Source organism: Anguilla anguilla, chromosome 9 (genome assembly GCF_013347855.1).
Source record: "Anguilla anguilla isolate fAngAng1 chromosome 9, fAngAng1.pri, whole genome shotgun sequence".
In the NCBI taxonomy this organism is placed as follows: Eukaryota; Metazoa; Chordata; class Actinopteri; order Anguilliformes; family Anguillidae; genus Anguilla; species Anguilla anguilla.
In genome coordinates this window covers 36897873-36917093 of record NC_049209.1, presented here as the reverse complement: position 1 = coordinate 36917093, position 19221 = coordinate 36897873, and the positions used below count along the sequence as shown (strand labels likewise).

Genomic DNA, 19221 nt, shown 5'->3' with positions numbered 1-19221 from the left:
GGGGGATTGAACTGGCAACCCTCCAACTGCCGGTATCACCTATGAAAAGAAATATTACAGTAAATAAGAAAAACAAGTACACTACATCTGCATACAACAGTAATGAAGAGGGGGAAATGAAGTCTCTATGGGGTTACCCAGTAATAGGCAACGAAAGGGTCTTGCCCAGTCAACATCTCTTCCTTTGAAAAAGGTTATGATGCTACTGGTTTGTGACTGCTGATCCTCACGGAGATCCATGCTTGCTCTGAGTGGGATCTAATTTTCCTTCCCTTGGAGAAGGTCTCTTCTGAAGATTGCTGCAGCTGCTTTTGGGTCATTTACCATTTTCCAATGATCTACAAACATTGAAACAGCATTATGCATCTGGTTGGATATTACAAGAAGGAATTCTGTAATTTTCAACTCATTACATTTCAGGCATTTCGCAGACGCTCTTATCCAGAGCGACGTATAACAAAGTGTAATCAAAACCAGGAACAAGTGTGTTGAAAACCCTAGAGGGAAGTGCAGTTCCAAGTGCAGAGAACGTCTGCGTAGTTTAACTGTAGGTTAATCTGATTAACACAACAAAAAATAGCAACAAAGCAGTCTATGCAAATAAAACAAGCAATAGTTGTTGCACTTGTGCCTACTCAACTAAGTCAACTAAGATAAACAGCTTACCTAGCTACAACCCTAAGATTACATAATCAATTAGAGACTACAGGGAGGTAGGGAGGGATGGGGAGAGGTGCAGCCTGAAGAGGTGAGTCTTCAGTCGTCGTTTGAAGGTGGTCAGTGTCTCAGCTGTTCTGACTTCCACAGGAAGGTCATTCCACCATCGTGGAGCCAAGACAGACAGGAGATGTGACCGGGAAGCGCAAGTGCGAAGAGGGGGAGGGGCCAGGCGTCCTGAGGTAGCGGAACGGAGGGGTCTGGCTGGCATGTAGGGTTTGAAGATCTTGTGGAGGTATGCTGGGGCTGATCCCTTGACTGCCTGGTATGCTAGGTCAAATGTTTTGAATTTGATGCGAGCCATAACGGGCAGCCAGTAGAGGGCAGTGAGCAGGGGGGTGACGTGGGAGTGTCTGGGAAGGTTGAAGACCAGACGAGCTGTAGCATTCTGGATGAGTTGCAGGGGTCGGATTGCAGATTCCAGTAGGCCAGCCAGAAGAGATTTGCAGTAGTCCAGGCGGGATAGTACCATTGCTTGGACCAGGAGCTGGGCTGAGTAGGTGGTGAGAAAAGGGTGGATTCTCTGGATGTTGTACAGGAAGAATCTGCACGCCCGGCTTACCGCTGCGATGTTCTTGGAGAGGGACAGCCTGTTGTCCATCACCACTCCGAGATTCTTGGCACAGGGTGATGACATCACTAAGGTGTCCCCTATGGAAATGGAAAAATCAAGGAGAGGAGAGGTTAGAGCAGGAATAAGGATTAGCTCTGTCTTACCCGGGTTGAGCTTCAGGTGGTGATTGTCCATCCAGCTCTGGATGTCCCTCAGGCAGGCGGAGATGCGGGCAGGGACTTGTGTGTCAAACACAGTATGGAATATGACATCTTATAACCCTGGTATATTATTGCATGTATATTATTGCATGTCCACCATAGGTGTGTAAGAGTGTCCACACCATCTGTTCCCTGGAGGACAGTACATGCACCAATCTCTTCATTCAGAAAGCAATGGTTACAATTGATCGCTTTTTGTTCAGGTTAATGAATGAAAAATCAATAATCATATGGAGCTAAATTGTTCTTAATGTATAAAAATGTCTCAGCAAACAGATTATTAGGTAGGGATCCAATGAATTGTCACAGGTAATAGTTTAATATGGTAAGCAAGATTGACTCCTCAACACAAACAGTTTCTTACACACCCATATTCTTTGTTGTCAAATCCGATGGGCAATCCTCCTCCACTCCCTGACTTACTGCTGGGCTTTCATGACAACTTGGTCCCCCATGTTCTTCCTGTTCAGGCAACCTAAAGAAATAATTAATGAAGAGATGGAGTGTTATATTTCTAATAAACTCAAGGCATGGTTGTTCATACTGTAGTTGTATCATAGCTGTTGCATTTACATAGGTCATGTCAGGTCAGTTTATTTAAAGTGCATTACGCTACCACCAACAGAGGTCTCAAACTTACAAGTTAAAAGTTAAGAAACACACACGATAAAGACAAGACACAAATAGAAAACACAACAATAGAACCAGAATAACAGGTTAGTATTCAACATTGAGTACCTTTCCCAAATATAAAACTCTTTCATTACCTATCTCCACATGAACTTGCATGATAAAGGATCAAATCTGCTGGAAATTGCTGTTCACAAACTAGGCAGGTTTGCTAAAGAAAAAATAGGTGACTTATGTCAGAAAGGTCAGATTTGAAGAAACTACCTGGAATTATTTGATTTAGTAAACAACGCATGTACAGTATTGTCCACAAACCATCATTTTCTCGTTAATCGCATCACAAACATTATCCAACTTCTCTGTATTTTCCTCGATGTCTGAAGCCCCCTGTTCTGGGTCCTTGTAAAAACAGTGAAAGAATTGGGTAATACAACGGTATTAACTTAACATAATAACTTTTTAACAACATCGGGTCTTCAGAAGGAGATAATTACAGAACCACAGGTATCTATGTGGGCAGCAAGAAGCTGAAGAGGCATGGCGACCCCACAAGATTTACACAGATTTGGGCATTTTACTGAATTCGTAAGCATCTGGAGCAAGTGAGTGGTATCGATTTTGTCTTGGAGTGGAACAATGTAGATGATGTTTTCCATTGCTGCTACTGGACTTTAGTATTTTCGCTGTATACCCCTGTGAGCCTTGAGCCAAAACGAAGAGCTTCCTTTGTCCAATGTCCTCTTGATTGAAAATATTTTTTTCATATTGAAGACAAATGTGAAGAAAATATAATGGGACAGCAATGGCTTATTTTGTGTTAAAAACACAAGTTGAATACTCAATGTTAAAGGTAATAAATAGCTCTCATATTAAAGATAGATCCAGGCATTTATCTCTGTGAGTGGTATGGACTTGATTACTGAACACAATCTGACTTGCCACTGGAAATCTAAATATGTGCATACCAACAAATATTTCATGAATATGCAGCTGGCTCAACCTCAGACTCTGCTAGTGTTATTAGATAAAAAATGTAGTACCCCCAGTAAAACGGGTAAGTATAGCCTTGACTATGACACCTACACAAGAAATAGACAAGCCACCCAAAACAGATACAAGGCCATAGTACCTCATCATGGCAAGCACTGTCAGATATTGTAATGATCCTTCTTCCAAGCCGTGCCTGCAAGAGCTGTATTTGATTGCTGGGAGTTGTACTTATGTTCTCTGGCATAAGGCAGAAGTTGAACTCCAGCTTTTTGGTCAAAGTTACAGCAGGGGTAACACGAGATGCAACTTCTCTTTCCTCTTCCCAATCTTCTTCCTGAGAACATTGCAGGAAATGATATGTAAAGAAAATATGGTAGCGCAAATTGTTAAAATGGCTGGAAGTATATTGCGAATTACATAATACCTAGAAGATTTGCACACAAAAGGAATCAGTTTTGTTGGTTTGCTCATAAATACATTTACAAATGTGTAAAAAAAAAAAATGGCAATAATGCACGATGGTCAACGCACAGAATGCCCCCCCCCCCATGCCAAACTTTGACCCCCATAATACAAAATGATGTAACCCATATATTTATGCATGATAACGTCTGGGTTGTAAAAGTTTAGTAATTTGTGGTAACATTCATCTGAATTGGTCAGAGCCCAAGTACCAAAGAATGATGAATCAATGGGAAATGGTACAGCCCATGTAATGTCATTACAAAGGCTATGCATTGTACTGTAAATGTGCATCTTTGTGACAGTTATCATCGGGATTGGTCCATATATGAGGGCATATGCCTAACCTAAAAATATTCTTATTATTCTTATGACCCCTAGAATAGATGGGCATTGTATATATTGAATTGGTCCATATATGATGAGACAGAAGCCCAAAAACCTTGCTTGACCTTGAAAATCCTTAAAATGTTCAAATTGTTTAAAAAGGTCTGGGGTCATTTCACCAACATATTATATATTGTGCACTCAAGTCGATTGGATAATAAACCACCTTGTCAAACTGTGTTTGTTAGACGAGAGAAGAAGAAACCCAGTAAAGTATGTTCTCCACAATGTAGAGAAAAAATTTTTAAAGACATTATTCCGCAAGGTTAAGCTTCATTTTCATGTAAAATAGCTGTAACCATTACATTAATATACTTAATATGTACAGAACAAGGGAGTACTGCATTAGAGTATTACCGCTGCATGTCTTGCTGAATGTTTGTGGCTGATTGCTGCCCAATGGGTGGCTGACTGGAACTAGGCTGAGCAGGTGGTCTCTTGTGAGCTTGTGGCTGGGCACTGCTGCCCAGTGGGTGCCAAAATTTCTGCCCAATGGGTGGCTGACTGGAACTAGGCTGAGCAGGTGGTCTGTTGTGAAGTGGTTGGGCACTTGACACAAGGTCCAAGCTGCGGAACGCATTTTCAATTACAGAATGTTGTTCCTGTTAAAAAGAACATATTAAGTTACGTTAGACTTTGTAAAACCAAAATTTTGATGCAACACCAAGTTCCCAAACAGAAAATGCTTAACAATTCTACAGAACACAGCTTTTCAACTTTGTTACCTTTTCTATACTGCAATTCTCAGCAACCTCATTGGGGGATAAAAACATATCTGGGCTAGAATATTCTTCCTTCAATAACGTGTGATGTTAATGTGATAAGGTCATAGGCTAAGTGGACGATAAATAATTCTACATATGGCTTGTAATGTCTCTGACATGTGGCTAGTGATGAAAAAACAGTAAGACTGCAGTAAGACTCAAAGTGGAATATTGATCTAAATGAAAACAGATATTCACATTTTATAATTTCAGTAGTATTAAAAAATGCACAAATACACAACAGTGGTTACACTGTCATTCTCTTATGCAGGTATTTTCACTTAGCTACAGTTACAGTGCTCAAAGTTAGTTAATTAGTGCATTTATTACCACACAGCTAAGCTGGTGGAATTTTTCTCAGTAGTTACAGCTATAAGAGCTCTGATAACACCATATACAGTAGTACAGTAACAATGCATGCCTTTTCCCCACTCACTTAGGTCAGATTCTATCATCAAAATAAAACATTGATTAGTTTTCTGGTTAAGGCTATAATGATAAAAGATACTGTACACCATTGTAACACAATGAAAATAAAAAATACCCTGACATGTTCTTAAACCCTTCTACAAGTTTAGCTAACTAATGATCTACACATAGCTAATGAAATGGTGCCTAAAATGGTGCCACTTGTATTTCAAATTATCTATATTAAATATAGACCTTAAATTTTAAGATCTTGAAAGAGTGTTTTAGTTTAGTAGAGTTATATCACCTATTCTATGTAAGCTAACTTTAGCTAACTAGTCAGGCATGAGAAAACATAATTCCACATAGTTATTTGTCTAATCTTGCTGGGGTAAAACTTATCTTATAAAAAACATGTTTTCAATGTTTTATATTGATATCAAAATGACGCCACGTTACGGTACTACAAACAATATAGGCTATCTTGCCTCACCGAAATTAAATAAGATGTATTCCAAAGCAATGCTACCCAATATTTCCTCAATTCTTTCAAGTCACTTGGCCCTGTGTTTTGTAATCTTACCATTTTACAATGTCATGCAAACTTTGTGTCAGATCAAAGAAATTATATTTTATATCATTTCTTTTTGCTAAGAAACGGTTGTGGATTATGGCTATCCTTGTGTGAATTTGTATAGTCTGATGAGCGTGTACCGTTTAGCAGTTTTGGTTTGCTATATATGTAAAACAGTGGCTGTGACAAAGGATGCGGTGGCGTAAGTGTAAACGCATGAGAAACGCTGGTGAAATATGGCCAGTGTATGTACTCGTGGATTTGACGGCCATCCAACGAGCCTTGACTGACAAAAGAATCAGCAAGCCCGTAGAATTAGAGCTCCCTAGGTGGCAACTTGTGTACCCTGCTGTCCTGCTCCGTTGTCTGTTATTTCGTGGAGATGCACTTTTAGTGTTTGTAAGGTTTATAAGGCATTTTGATAGGCTTATCTGTAGGTGAGAATTCTCTTCGCTGTTTTGCTAAGCTAGAATCGGAAAACTTGATAGTGGAGAATAGGAGCAGACGCGTATGTCCCAGCAGGCTTTGCATATGAGAAAATAACAACAGTGTCAGAGAAATTAGGATGAAATTGCGTAATTGAAACAATATGTTTTTAGCAGAATGGGCATGTAGGTGTAAACACCTCACAGCTAGACCAATGAGGGTTTGTAGCTGGAGGGGAAGGTATCGCGTGTTCTCCCTTGGCTGGTGTGATTCAAAACCGAGATGTTAGTTATTTTTCCTCTGTTCGTAAGAACAGGGCACAATTATAATTAAGAATGCACTGGTTCCGTTGCCACGGGTTAGATATGAAGGCGCTGCTTCATATCCCGCTTAAAACTGGCCTGAAACGGATCAGTAGCATTCTGGTTACTCTCCGTTTGTAAACGGGGCTATGCTGTCATCAGAGATATATCCGATCTGTCGCCGGACTGTAAATATTCCAATGAGAGCATCAGAATATTCACATATGCGCGGAACAACATAACAGATATATCCCTGACCACAGCAAGGAAGCGTAACAGTTACTATGTTTACTCTCGTGTTAAATCTGACTCCATTTTATATGATAATTTAAAATTAGGGTTTAACTATACGTGGAACTTGGGAGTGGTTACACTCGACTCTATCTTGTGCCATCATTCCTCAATATATGCTCCCGGGTTTAGCATTATTGTTAAATCTCAGTTTGGCGAGGAATCCAGAGGGTAGGAGGCTGACCACCATAATACATGCCTTCCATGCCTGGCTTACATGGATAGTGCATCGACAGTTATGAGCCCAGGACGGTGCGTATCTATCGGGCTCCTTCAGGCGAATTTGACAAGAACCGGCGTACTACGCCCATGGGTTCTCTTAAGCCAAAACACCAGAACCAATACCACCAATCCCTTAACAGGCAGATCGTGGTCACCTATCTAACTTGAAGACCCCACTAAAGACGTTTACTGTACTAGACCCCTGATCAGGAGGTCCCCGTCAGAATTGCCCCCCTGAGTATTTAAACGGAATTTCGGCTGAAAAGAAGATAAAATGGATTAGAGTCATGAAGACCACGCAAGTTAAAAATAAGAATTTATTGAACAGGCAGGTAGGTTATTATCTTCAATTCCAAAATCAATTATAAAGGTTAAAAACATAAATACAGAGTAAAAGAGTTCTTACCCAGCCTGTTTAGCTACACACAGAACACAGAGTATGCGCAGTGCGGGAAGTCGATTGCGATCTTCCTTGGCTATCTACACAGAACCCATAGTAGGTGCACTGTGGGAAGTCGGTTACGATCTTCCTTCTGAATCTACGCACACCACACAGATTATGTGTAACGTGGGGAAGTCGTTTACGATCTTCCTTGTCTGTCTACACACAGCGCACAGAGTATGTGCACGGTGGGAAGTCGATTACGATCTTCCTCGTCAGTCTACACGCAGCGCACATAGTATGTGCACGGTGCGAAGTCGATTACGATCTTCCATGGCTATCTCTACACAGAACACATAGCCTAGTATGTGCACTGAGGGAAGTCGATTACGATCTTCCTTGTCTGTCTACACACAGCGCACATAGTATGTGCACGGTGAGAAGTCGATTACGATCTTCCTCGATTGCTTTGTCTCCCTTCCTTTTAAGCCAAATCCCGCGTTTGGTCTAGGCATTACCATAAATTAACCTGGCCGAATCATAAATCTCAAATTCCGGCCCCCACCATTTGGAGGCGGTTGTTAAAACAATTGGTGGGGAAATGGGGAAAAGGAGATGATTACCAGAGAGGACATTCCATTGTGTTAGTTTTTTCCTGAGTTATTGAAACTATGTTTTATTAAATTTTATTTGGTATGAAACATATTTCATTCAATTGCTATAATTTTCCTGAATATGTCCATACTAAACATGTCAAGTGGATGTAATATTATGGTGCAGTTGTCATGAAAATACCCTTTTGTTTAACCATTGTACATGCAATCCATGTTATTATTACATAATGCATAATACAATAATACAATGAAAACATGTGCATGGTTTGTACGGTTTTCTGGGGTTTGTAAATAGGATAAACAGATGATTTAAAGTCCAGATCCAGAAAAGAAATAAAAAGTCTAATGGCAGAGGGGCCCACTGCGCCGTTACCCCACCATGTGGCCGGTCATTTCACCCTTTATGACCCCAAAACACCCACACCCACAACCACAGACAAAGAGACTAGTTCCCCTTATCTTAGTTGTATCCAGGTGGTAACATTCCAGAGAGCCAACGACTTGCTCACACAACCATAAACAACCAGTTCAGTTCCTCTTATCTCAATCTTGTCCAGAGGGTAACAGTCCAGAGAGCCAAATGGCCTGCTCATCCCGAGGAAATCCGAGTAGCTTATTGTTTTACCACAAGGCTCTCGGGTCCTTTGAAGTACAGGCTGCGCCCCAGCATGCCGGCTCGTTCAAATGCCAGCCTTTTCTGGGTCCCAGTTTAATTTCCCTCTTACATAGGTGAAGGTTGACATGATCACAGACTATAGTGCGAAGTGAATGAAGTGACCATGAGCGAGCTCAGTTTCCTTATCGAATGGTATATATAACAGTGGGGCTGAAGCATTAATCATTAAAGTGGAGGGTTAAGTAACGTGTGAGATCTATAGCACTGCTGTCCTTTTCTCGTGATTAGTACTAGTAGTTATAATTATGAGTGAGTCATGATTTTAAATGTAATGTTTTAATGGGGAGTTGCAGAACCTACATACGTAGTAATTGTTTGTATGTGGCTGGATAGAGAACAGGGCGAGGTAACATGAATGTAGAAATGTGGCGTTTGCTGATAAGAAGGTTTTGTACCGTAGCCAAGTAAAGAAATGTAGTTAGTAGAAATGGCACATCGGTGAACTGGTGTAACTTTTTAATAAAAGGAATACATTTGCTGTCATGAAATGTATATAGGTGGCTGTGAGTGAGTTTTGGTAAAGAAAATGTAAAAGCGTAAGAAAACGTTAGTGTAAAAGAGCAAAATTATCTGCCTGAGGGCGAGGCGGGATTCAATCCTTCAACCGGAGGTTTACCAGTCTGTGACTTTGTTAGTGCAGCACCATGACATAGCTATGCAATGCGTGAAATATCATTTGCAAACCTGTACGTGGTTTTAAAGAAGAACACAGGCCAGTAAGCACAGAACAGCTCCCGTTGAGTCCATATGACTTTGCAATATTGTAGCCGGTTAATAACTGAACGTGCAGACAGTACGTCATAATTCAGTGTATACGTTCGGTGAACGGCGGGTAGATATGGTGCAAAAGCAATAATTGAGAAGTAGTAGACAATTATTAGTGAGGGCAAAAGCAGGTTAAAGAAACGTGTCCCTAGCTGGGCTTGAACCTACAACCCTATGTTCCCAAGACTGTAACCTTACCCACTAGGCCACAGGAAGATTAGCTGTTCAAGCTGCAAATGTTTCAGAGTAAAAAGGTATGGGTATTTTGCGTGTGTATGCGAGTTTTTGATTGGGTCGTGTAGGTGAAGATTTGGCTGGTGTCGGTAAAATGTCCAATGGGGAGACATGTTGTTAGTGGGATAGGCGGAAGGAAAAATAAGAATGAGAAGAAGAAGAAGAAGAAAACGCAAAATCCCCTTAGTTTAGGGCTTTATTGTGTGGACATGTGAAGTTGTTTATGAAATCTGTCTGTTGAAATGGGGTCAGAATGTACAGAATTTAATGTTTTTAAGGGCTGAGTGTCTGTGGCTGTTGTGGTTATTTCTGGGGGGAACCCTGAAAAGTCCCAAACTCTCGGTGCTGTATAGGTATGGGGCATACCTGCCATCCCAACCAATTAAGCTTTGATGAGTGAACTAAGCAATACTACAGCAAGATTACACAAATATAATGCAATACAATTATTGGATCATTTGTTAAAGTAATAATCTCAAAGATTTTCATTAAAATAAATGTCTGTTAAGTCACTATCTATCGCCGAATTAGGTAACACAATGGTGATTGAGCCTATTATTATATTATTATTATTATTATTATTATTATTTGTGATTAAAGAACTGGGTGTCTGTGGCGACATTCCCGGGAAAAAATCACAAGTGGCGCATAGTCAGTGACGCGCTTTGCATCAAGCATCAGTGGTTTGTCCGCCAGAGAGGGTAGGCGGAGGTAATGCAACAGGCTTGCTCTTCAGCTCACTTTTGTGTGAGCGGCGTACTGTTTTTTTCCGGTGTCTGCTAGCGTTACAATAACAGAGGGGGGGGGGGGGGGGGGTGGTGGGTGGTGGTGGTGGTTATGGAACCCTAAAAAGTTTTTGTGTAATATGAGAGGTCATATTATTTATTGATGTAGATTTCGTATTACATTTGATGACGATGTAATGTTACTAAATTACATAGCTATTTGCACAGCTAACGCTAGCTACCGGACCATGTCAAAAAAGACAACATTAGTTTAGACAACGTTGCGCACAGTATCCATCTCTCATATCAGGTAACGTTGCGTTAGCTAGCTAGCTAATGCAAATAACAGAATCTAATGTCAGCTAACAATTAGAACAAACGCTAGCTAACGCTACCAACCGGTACCAACCTCGCAAACCGTCTCTCGAATGCAATGCTACCTTGTTGCACAACGTTGCAGTGTAGCTAACTAAAGGCCAGTTCAGATCAATGATTCGCAACGAGACTGGATGCAACTTGCAAAACATCTGATTGTAAACGTTCTAGAACTGCACTTGGCAATTTGACAAGGTGGGTCTTTTGAGACCCCAGAGCAGGAAACGACTCTGCTACTAACCAGTTCACACCGCTGCAATTTTCTCTGCAACATTCTAAAAGCGTTTCGTCTCGTTGCGAATCATTGATCTTAACTGGCCTTAACGTTACCATTATTTACATTGCCATCAAGTTCATCAATATATAAGCCGGGGTATAGGTGGAGCAGAGCCGGGTCTGATTTCTGTGTAAAGATGTCAAGCCGGAGAAAACTAAATAAAAGTATACGGCATTATGGATCAGTGTTGTTATTATTTTATTACGCTTCCTCATATGCTCCTTCAGCCTTGATGCCCTTTTTTGATGAAATCTCCTTTGTTTTTGTTTTATTCTTCTTGTTCTGATTGCTAATTTAACACCCAGCTCAGCTTTATTCTCGAACAGTTTAGCTAGCAAAACCAGAAACACCAGGGGTAACATTTTGCAAGGCAGTTGTTTCAAAAATATCACACAACAGTCATTCACGAAAAAGACTATTTATTGTGCATGAGATACATAATTGCATGAGCCACAGCGAATCCCGCAAATTCTTCTCTGCAGTGTAAAGATGTTCATACCGGGCAAAAGGACGTTTGTGGAAATTGATCATTCTACCCCAGGTCTGCTACAGCATTTTAACCCGGCTCGGCAGTGTAAAGACAGTTTAAGTTAGCTTAATGTTAGACAACGAATGAGTATGTACATAACGTTACTTTTATAACAACCATTTTTTATTCAGTAAATAGTGTTATAGTTGGCGTGGCTCAGGTGCCAACTGACTGACGTTACACAGGCGACACTGGTTGGATCTATGGGAGGTGAGGTCCAAAAACACACCTGCAATTACCGCTTCTCGCCATTGGTATCGCCAAAGAGAACGAAACGGAAATCTTCGAGATTCTAACTAATTAAAACACCGACCTGTTGCTGCCATGACATCTTCACATGCAAGAATATCTAACATTACCGCCAATCCACTAAGTTTACTCGGTGGTGGCTGCTCACGAACCAGTCAGCGTGCGCCACCCTGTGATGAAATAATAACGATGTCCTTGGAGAATCAGGGTGTTCAAAATAGACACAATTTCTGTGCATATACGTATATCTATTTTATTTATTATGTTAAAATAATTTATTACTGATTATTTCTTGCCATTGTCTGATTGTTTTGAGACAAGAGATCTTATGGATATAGCTAAAATTTATAGGATATAGCATTGATAAGTAGTATAGTCAAATGTGCCCAACATGGCAACCCTGGTCTCTACTGGAGCGCTGACTGGATAGTTGAAAATGCCTTGAACGATTGGCTCTCCATACCGGAAGCGTAAAAGCAGTGCCAAAAGTCTGTCTGTAGCGAGAGCTGTGAGTTTCTTCTTGTAAACTGTGCGTTGCATGTAGAGGGAGCGTCGCACGTAAAAACTTACGCGTACTTTTCTGTTCACAAATGTTAATAAACCACTTCAGATCATAAAACACATGTAGATTTTAATTTACAGATGTGACCCTCCCCCTCACGAAAATCTATATCCACAAACACAACGTTTTTTTACAGGTTCAACTTGCAGAGTAGCTACAAACACGAACTATAAGTTGCAAGCACAAGTCATTGCTTACAAGTACAAAATACTTTTGTTTCAGTTTCAAATTGCAATGTACAAACACAAACCATAAGTTGCAAGCACAAGTCATTGCTTACAAATACAAAATATTTTTTGCACTAATAAAAAATAGACGAGAAAAACTTTTTGTTTTGTACTCCACGTAGATCATAAACCCTTGAATATAAAAACGACTCATTGAAATTGGTTGAGAAATGTAAATGTTATAGTGCTTTTTATCCAGAAAAACTGCAGCTTCCCCGTTTACTTCTATTTGTTTTCAGGCCAGTCTTGCCTGGACCAATATGGCGGCCACGTTGACGTATCACAGCAAGGGGCCGAAGCGGCCAATTCAGCGTCTATGTATATATGGCTATGCTTAACCCTGTCTTCTTCAAAGTCACGGTGGGACTGAAAGTACTTACAGGACACAGGAAACAGTAATTCAGTAACAAAGCAAAGTTAGCAGATGGAATTGGTTAGCTACGTCAAATAATAACCTTTTCCTTCAACAGTAGCTAGCTAGCTAGCTAGAGTGTCCATACAGCTACTGATGTAGCTGTAGGCCTACTAGCCTATATATGGTCTAGTCTGGTCACCATAAACCATGAAATACTAATGCACCGCCTTAAGAATTGGATTGGTCTCTCAGAAACTGTGTTAAAATGCTTTCAGTCATATTTGACAGGGAGGGAATTTTATGTCTGTCTAGGTCACCATGTCTCAAAGAAGGTTGAGATTACTTGTGGAGTTCCACAGGGATCGACACATGGACCTCTACTTTTCACTCTGTATATGCTCCCCTTACGCAAAATTATTGGCAAACTTGGTGTAAAATTCCATACCTATGCAGATGATACACAGTTATATTTGTCTGTAGGGCCAGATGACGACAATGTTTCTAATCCATTGGTTAACTGTCTGATAAAATCTAAACCAAAAGTAAAGAACTTGGGAGTCATTTTTGATTCTGATCTGAGCTTTAATTCACACATAAACTCGGTGACAAAAACTGCATTCTTTCATTTAAGAAACATTTCCAGAGTAAGACCTTTTCTCTCGCAGTCAAATTCCGAAAAACTAATACATGCATTTATCACAAGCAGACTTGATTATTGCAATGCACTTTTTGCTGGACTTCCAAAAAAGTCAATTAATAGACTACAGCTCGTTCAAAACGCAGCTGCAAGAATACTGACCAGGACAAAAATGAGAGCTCACATTTCCCCTGTCCTTGCTACCTTGCATTGGCTACCTGTGGCTTTTAGAGTTGATTTTAAAGTTATTTTACTTGTTTTTAAAGCACTAAATGGCTTTGCACCTAAATATATGAGCGATTGCTTATCTAAATATGTCCCAAATCGAGCCTTAAGATCCTCTAGTGCAGGTCTGCTCAGGATTCCAAAGGCAAAACATAAACGAAGTGGAGAGTTAGCCTTTTGTTTTTATGCCCCAAAGATGTGGAACACTCTTCCAGAACATATCAGATTTGCACCGTCTGTTGACAGTTTTAAAACACAGCTGAAAACGCACCTATTTAGGATGGCTTTTAGTTAGTACATTTGTTTTATTATCGGTTTTATGTTGGATCTTTATGTATTTTAATTTTTTTAATTGTTTTTATATGCATCTTATTATTCTCCTATTTAATGTACAATGCCTTGTATAATTGTGTTATTTTTATTGTATATATTTTCCATTGTCTTATTTTTTCTGTTTCCCCTTTCTTTTAATTAGCAAAAACTTTTCTGTGAAGCACTTTGGGCTGCAAACCATTGTATGAAAAGTGCTATATAAATAAAGTGATTATTATTTTTATTATTATTATTATTATTATGGTTTAACTGTTGGCAATTAGTAGCCAAAACTGGCTAGCCACCCATAGCATAATTATTTTATTAAGCAAATGTAGCGTAATGGCTGTCTACTGTAATAATATTAATTAAAACTGACACAATAAAAATCTATAATCCGTCGCATGTTACAAGGCCCCTGCATTTCTGGGGGCCCCCTGAATCATGGTACCCTCTCCCCACCCCATTATGGCAGTGTCATGCCAAATAGTGTCCAGGTGATATAATAACGTCTTTCGACCACCACGACGCGTCCGTTACAATGCCGACGCTAGCATTCTGGACATCCTGAGTTGACACTGTTTGGCATGACAGCACCCTTGCTTAACAGCACACCAAAATGAAGTTGTTATGACCAGTAGGCCCAGTATCTGACACAATAATGTTAGTGAATACAACTGTATGTACTCACTCATTGGGAAAGTTACATCCCTCCTCCGATACAGTCGTGAATATCAGGTGAGATGGATGTAAGTTGCGCAAGCAGTCCTCCAGCATGAGTCTTGTGGATAGAAAAGTGGGCCAGTAGCAAATCTTGAGTGGTTTGTAAGTATATCACTCAAATTGTAAATACACAGTGGGCAGGAACACAAAAAATAAATTATGTGATGTGATTACACCACACCCATCATCTCGATGATGCAATGTCATGATGCTGGCTACATCAAAAGGGTCAAGTTCTTGCACTAAAAGATCAAACTCTGATTTTCATTCTGAAAAATTAAAGGTGAAGTATAGTTTGGCAAATTACATCATATTTCTGTTATCAGCACAATAAGTAGTGTATTTAACAGTGATGCAATGCATCTTTTACAAAACAGAAATGCAAAAATGAGTGTTAACTAATACAGTATACATTACATTACATTACAGGGCAGTCCCGGCGATGCCCATCCCAGCCAAGGTGGAGAGGAGTATTTTATGATTGACCGTGTCGAAAGCTGCAGACAGGTCAAGAAGGATCAGGACAGAGGAGAGGCGTGAGGTTCTTGCAGTGGCAAGTGCCTCCGTCACAGCTAGGAGCGCAGTCTCTGTTGAGTGCCCAGATCGGAAGCCAGACTGGTGAGGGTCTAGCAGGTTGTTCTGATGGAGAAAAGAGGTTAGTTGTTTAAGAACTGCTCGTTCAAGGGTTTTGGACAGAAAGGGTAGAAGCGATACGGGTCGATAATTCATTACATCGGAGGGGTCTGAGGTGGGTTTTTTGAGAAGTGGGGTAACACGAGCCATCTTAAAATCAGAGGGAGCATGACCAGAGGAAAGAGAGGAATTAACAATGGAGGACAGATAGGGAAGGAACTTGCTGGAAATGGATTGGAGAACTGTAGATGGGATGGGGTCAAGTGGACAGGTGGTTGCACGATGAGAGGTGATGAGTTGTAGAACATCGGAATCCTCCAGAATCTCAAAGGAGGTCAGTGTGGCTGTGGGTTTGTCCCGGGGGGTTGGGGGGCTCACTGGATGGGCGAAGGAATTCCGGATTGTAGTCACCTTTCCTTCAAAGGCAGCCAGAAAGTCATCTGCGGAGAGGGAAGGGGGAGGTGGGGGTGGAGGAGGAAAGAGGAGGGAAGAGAAGGTGGAGAATAGTTTGCGTGGATTAGAGACACATGCACTGATCTTACATTGGAAAAATGAGGCTTTAGCTGATGTGAGGGCCGATGTGAAAGTCACCAGCAGAGTATGATATGCAGTCAGGTCATCAGAGGATCAGGATTTCCTCCACTTCCTCTCTGCAGCCCGCAGTGATGTTCTGCTGGAGCGTAGTGACTCAATCAGCCATGGGCAGGGGGGTGAGGAGCGTGCTTGTTTGGAGACAAGAGGACAAAGTGAGTCGAGGCACTGGGAGAGGCAGGAGTTGAAGGTGGAGGTAGCAAGATCAACTGGCAGGTTAGAGAAAGATGCAGGAGGGGGAAGTGTAGACAGAGCAGTGGAGATGAGGGAGGATTGTGACAGAGTAGAGAGATTTCTCCTGAAAGTTACTGTGGGTGAGCTGTTGGATGAATTGAGGGGGAGTAAATAGGAGAGGGAGAAAGAAAGAAGGAAGTGGTCTGAGACATGGAGGGGAGTCACTGTAAGTTGGGGAATGGAGCAGCTTCTGGTGAATACAAGGTCTAGTTGGTTACCAGCCTTGTGTGTGGGGCGGGAAGAGGACAGGGATAGGGCGAAAGACTGGAGGAGTGAGGCAACCCTGGACAGTTGGGAGGTCTCTGGTGGGAGGTTGAAGTCTCCCAGTAGAATAGCAGGAGCGCCATCCTCAGCGAGGGAGCTTAGGAGAGTGTCCAGCTTGTCCAGGAAAGAGCCTAGTGGACCTGGAGGACGGTACAGAACTATAATGTGAAATTTTGAGGGCTGAGTTACACTAATTGCATGAGATTCAAAGGAGGAGGAAGTAGGATTAGGACTGGGGAGGACACAGAACTTCCAGGACAAGGAAATGAGCAAACCGGTACCCCCGCCTCGGCCAGAGGCCCTGGGGGTGTGCGAGAAGGAGTATCCCGCAGACAGTGCAGCTGGGGTGGCGGTGTTATCGGGAGTGATCCAAGTTTCTGTGAGAGCCAGGAAGTCAAGAGACTTCGTCTTGACAAAGGCAGTAATGAAGTCAGCTTTCTGGACAGCTGACTGGCAGTTCCATAGTCCACCTGTGACAGTGAATTCCTGAGGTGTGGATAAGGGTGGGTAGATCAGGTTAGATAAATTGCGCCCGCGGTGAGTAGACCATTTGGGGCGAGGCAGCGCGCACAAGGGAATGGGGTTTATAAACATGATAAACTGACGACGAGGCTGCCTCCGCTGGAGCTATAAATACCGGGTGGCAATTACGTGCTTGCATTACCTTCATTAGGGCAGATAAGCACCAAGTGAAGCTACTCGAAATTAGCTCAACAATACCAGGAAATTTAACACCAACACCAACCCCCACACACAGTTTTACTAACGCGTTTAACTAACAACAGAGAGTCAACTACAGAGATTCTGAGCTAACGCACAACTATGTTTGCTGACTAGCAACAGTTGAGACAAGTTCAAGAAAGATTATCTAAATTACACACAACTATGTTCTCTAACTAGCAACAGCAGAAACAAATCCAGTGAAGATACGCTTATCTGAATCGCGGGGTACGGCAGAAGCGACGACACAATCAGATGCACACTAAATGAACCACAGATGAACACCACTTAAATAGCACCAGGTGAAGCTACTCGAAATTAGCTCAACAATACCGGGCAATTTAACACCAACACCAAACCCCCACACACAGTTTTACTAACGCATTTAACTAACAACAGAGAGTCAACTAGAGAGATTCTGAGCTAACGCACAACTATGTTTGCTAACTAGCAACAGCAGAAACAAATCAAGTGAAGATATGCTTATCTGAATCGCGGGGTACGGCAGAAGCGACGACACAATCAGAATACTGTATATTACGGCATATTTCTGTCATCAACATAATGGTTTGTATATTTAACAGTGACATAATGTATTTTTCACAGAAAAGAAATGCAAAAATGTAAGTGTTGGCTGTTACATATATTACGGCATATTTCCATTATCAACACAATGGTTAGTACATTTAGCAGTGACAAAATGTATTTTTTACAAAAAATATGCAAAAATTACAGTGTTAGCTGTTATATATTACGGCATATTTCCGTTATAAACACAGTGCAAGAGTATTTAATAGTGGAGTAATGTATTTTTTCCAGAAAAGAGATGCAAAAATTATTGTTTTGGCTGATGTATATTCACGATGTTTCACTGTTACAGAAACTGTATTCAACCTATTTAGAGTTTACGGTCTTTTACTCTCATTGTTTGACAGTTTTTCACCGTAAAATCTACAGACATTTTTTTACAGTGTATATGCACAAGCATCACGGTCATCAAATGTGCACTTTCAACCACAATTTACGGCTCTATTTACTCATGTCTTTTCTATAGATCTAAATGCAGATGTCACTTTAGTAACTTCTCCTATTGAAACACTACCTAGTTGAGCAGTCTTTGTGACTGTAGCTCCAGCCATCTGTGCCTCAATAACGAACGCTCTTTCAGAGTCACTTACAAATCATTTTTTTTCGTGTTATCTTGGTCCAAAATTGAGGTCAACTGGGCCTGCTCAGCATTTTTATACATTTTATGCATCTGTACTCGTTATGTTTTTGGACTCGTTTATTCAGGTTTTTCCTTTAATTTGTGTGTTTATGTTTTAAAAAAAATTGTATATATATATATATATACTTCTTAGCAGACACTAAGAGCTATTGGTCAAGTATTATGATGACTGTGATGTAATGATGCAGTAATTATATGACCTGGAGTTGAAAATTTGACTCATATCCTCAAGAGATCATAGCAAGATACACTCTACACTCCACTAATATACACTCTAATGTAGGATCTTTCAATTAATCACACTAATTTAAATAGTGTATGCTATGTGCCGACAGTTTCTGGACAAGTTCTACTGAAAGAGTGATACAAGATATGTGGTCCCAAATAGGACACATAGGCATGTTGGAAATTCCATTTATCCATCCGTCCATTATCTATACCCGCTTATCCTGAGCAGCGTCACAGGGGGTGCTGGAGCCTATCCCAGCATGCATTGGGCGAGAGGCAGGAATACACCCTGGACAGACCCTCAATCTATCGCAGAGCACACACCCCATTCACTTACACACTCATACCTATGGGCAATTTAGTGTCCAGTTGGCTCCACTGCACCACCGTGCTGTACACCATACATGTTGGAAATTAAGCATGTTTTATGAAATTGCAAAATCTGTCAGTATATTGCCTCAGGCTTTACTGTTCAAAATTGCCAATACTCTGCACCAGGGGCGTTTCTA

General features: G+C 41.0%; 1 pseudogene; it reads right to left on the bottom strand.

Moving 5' to 3' along the window:
- Positions 1 to 736: 736 nt before the first annotated feature.
- Positions 737 to 17383, bottom strand: LOC118235896 (annotated as a pseudogene).
- Between the last annotated feature and the right edge of the window lie 1838 nt (positions 17384 to 19221).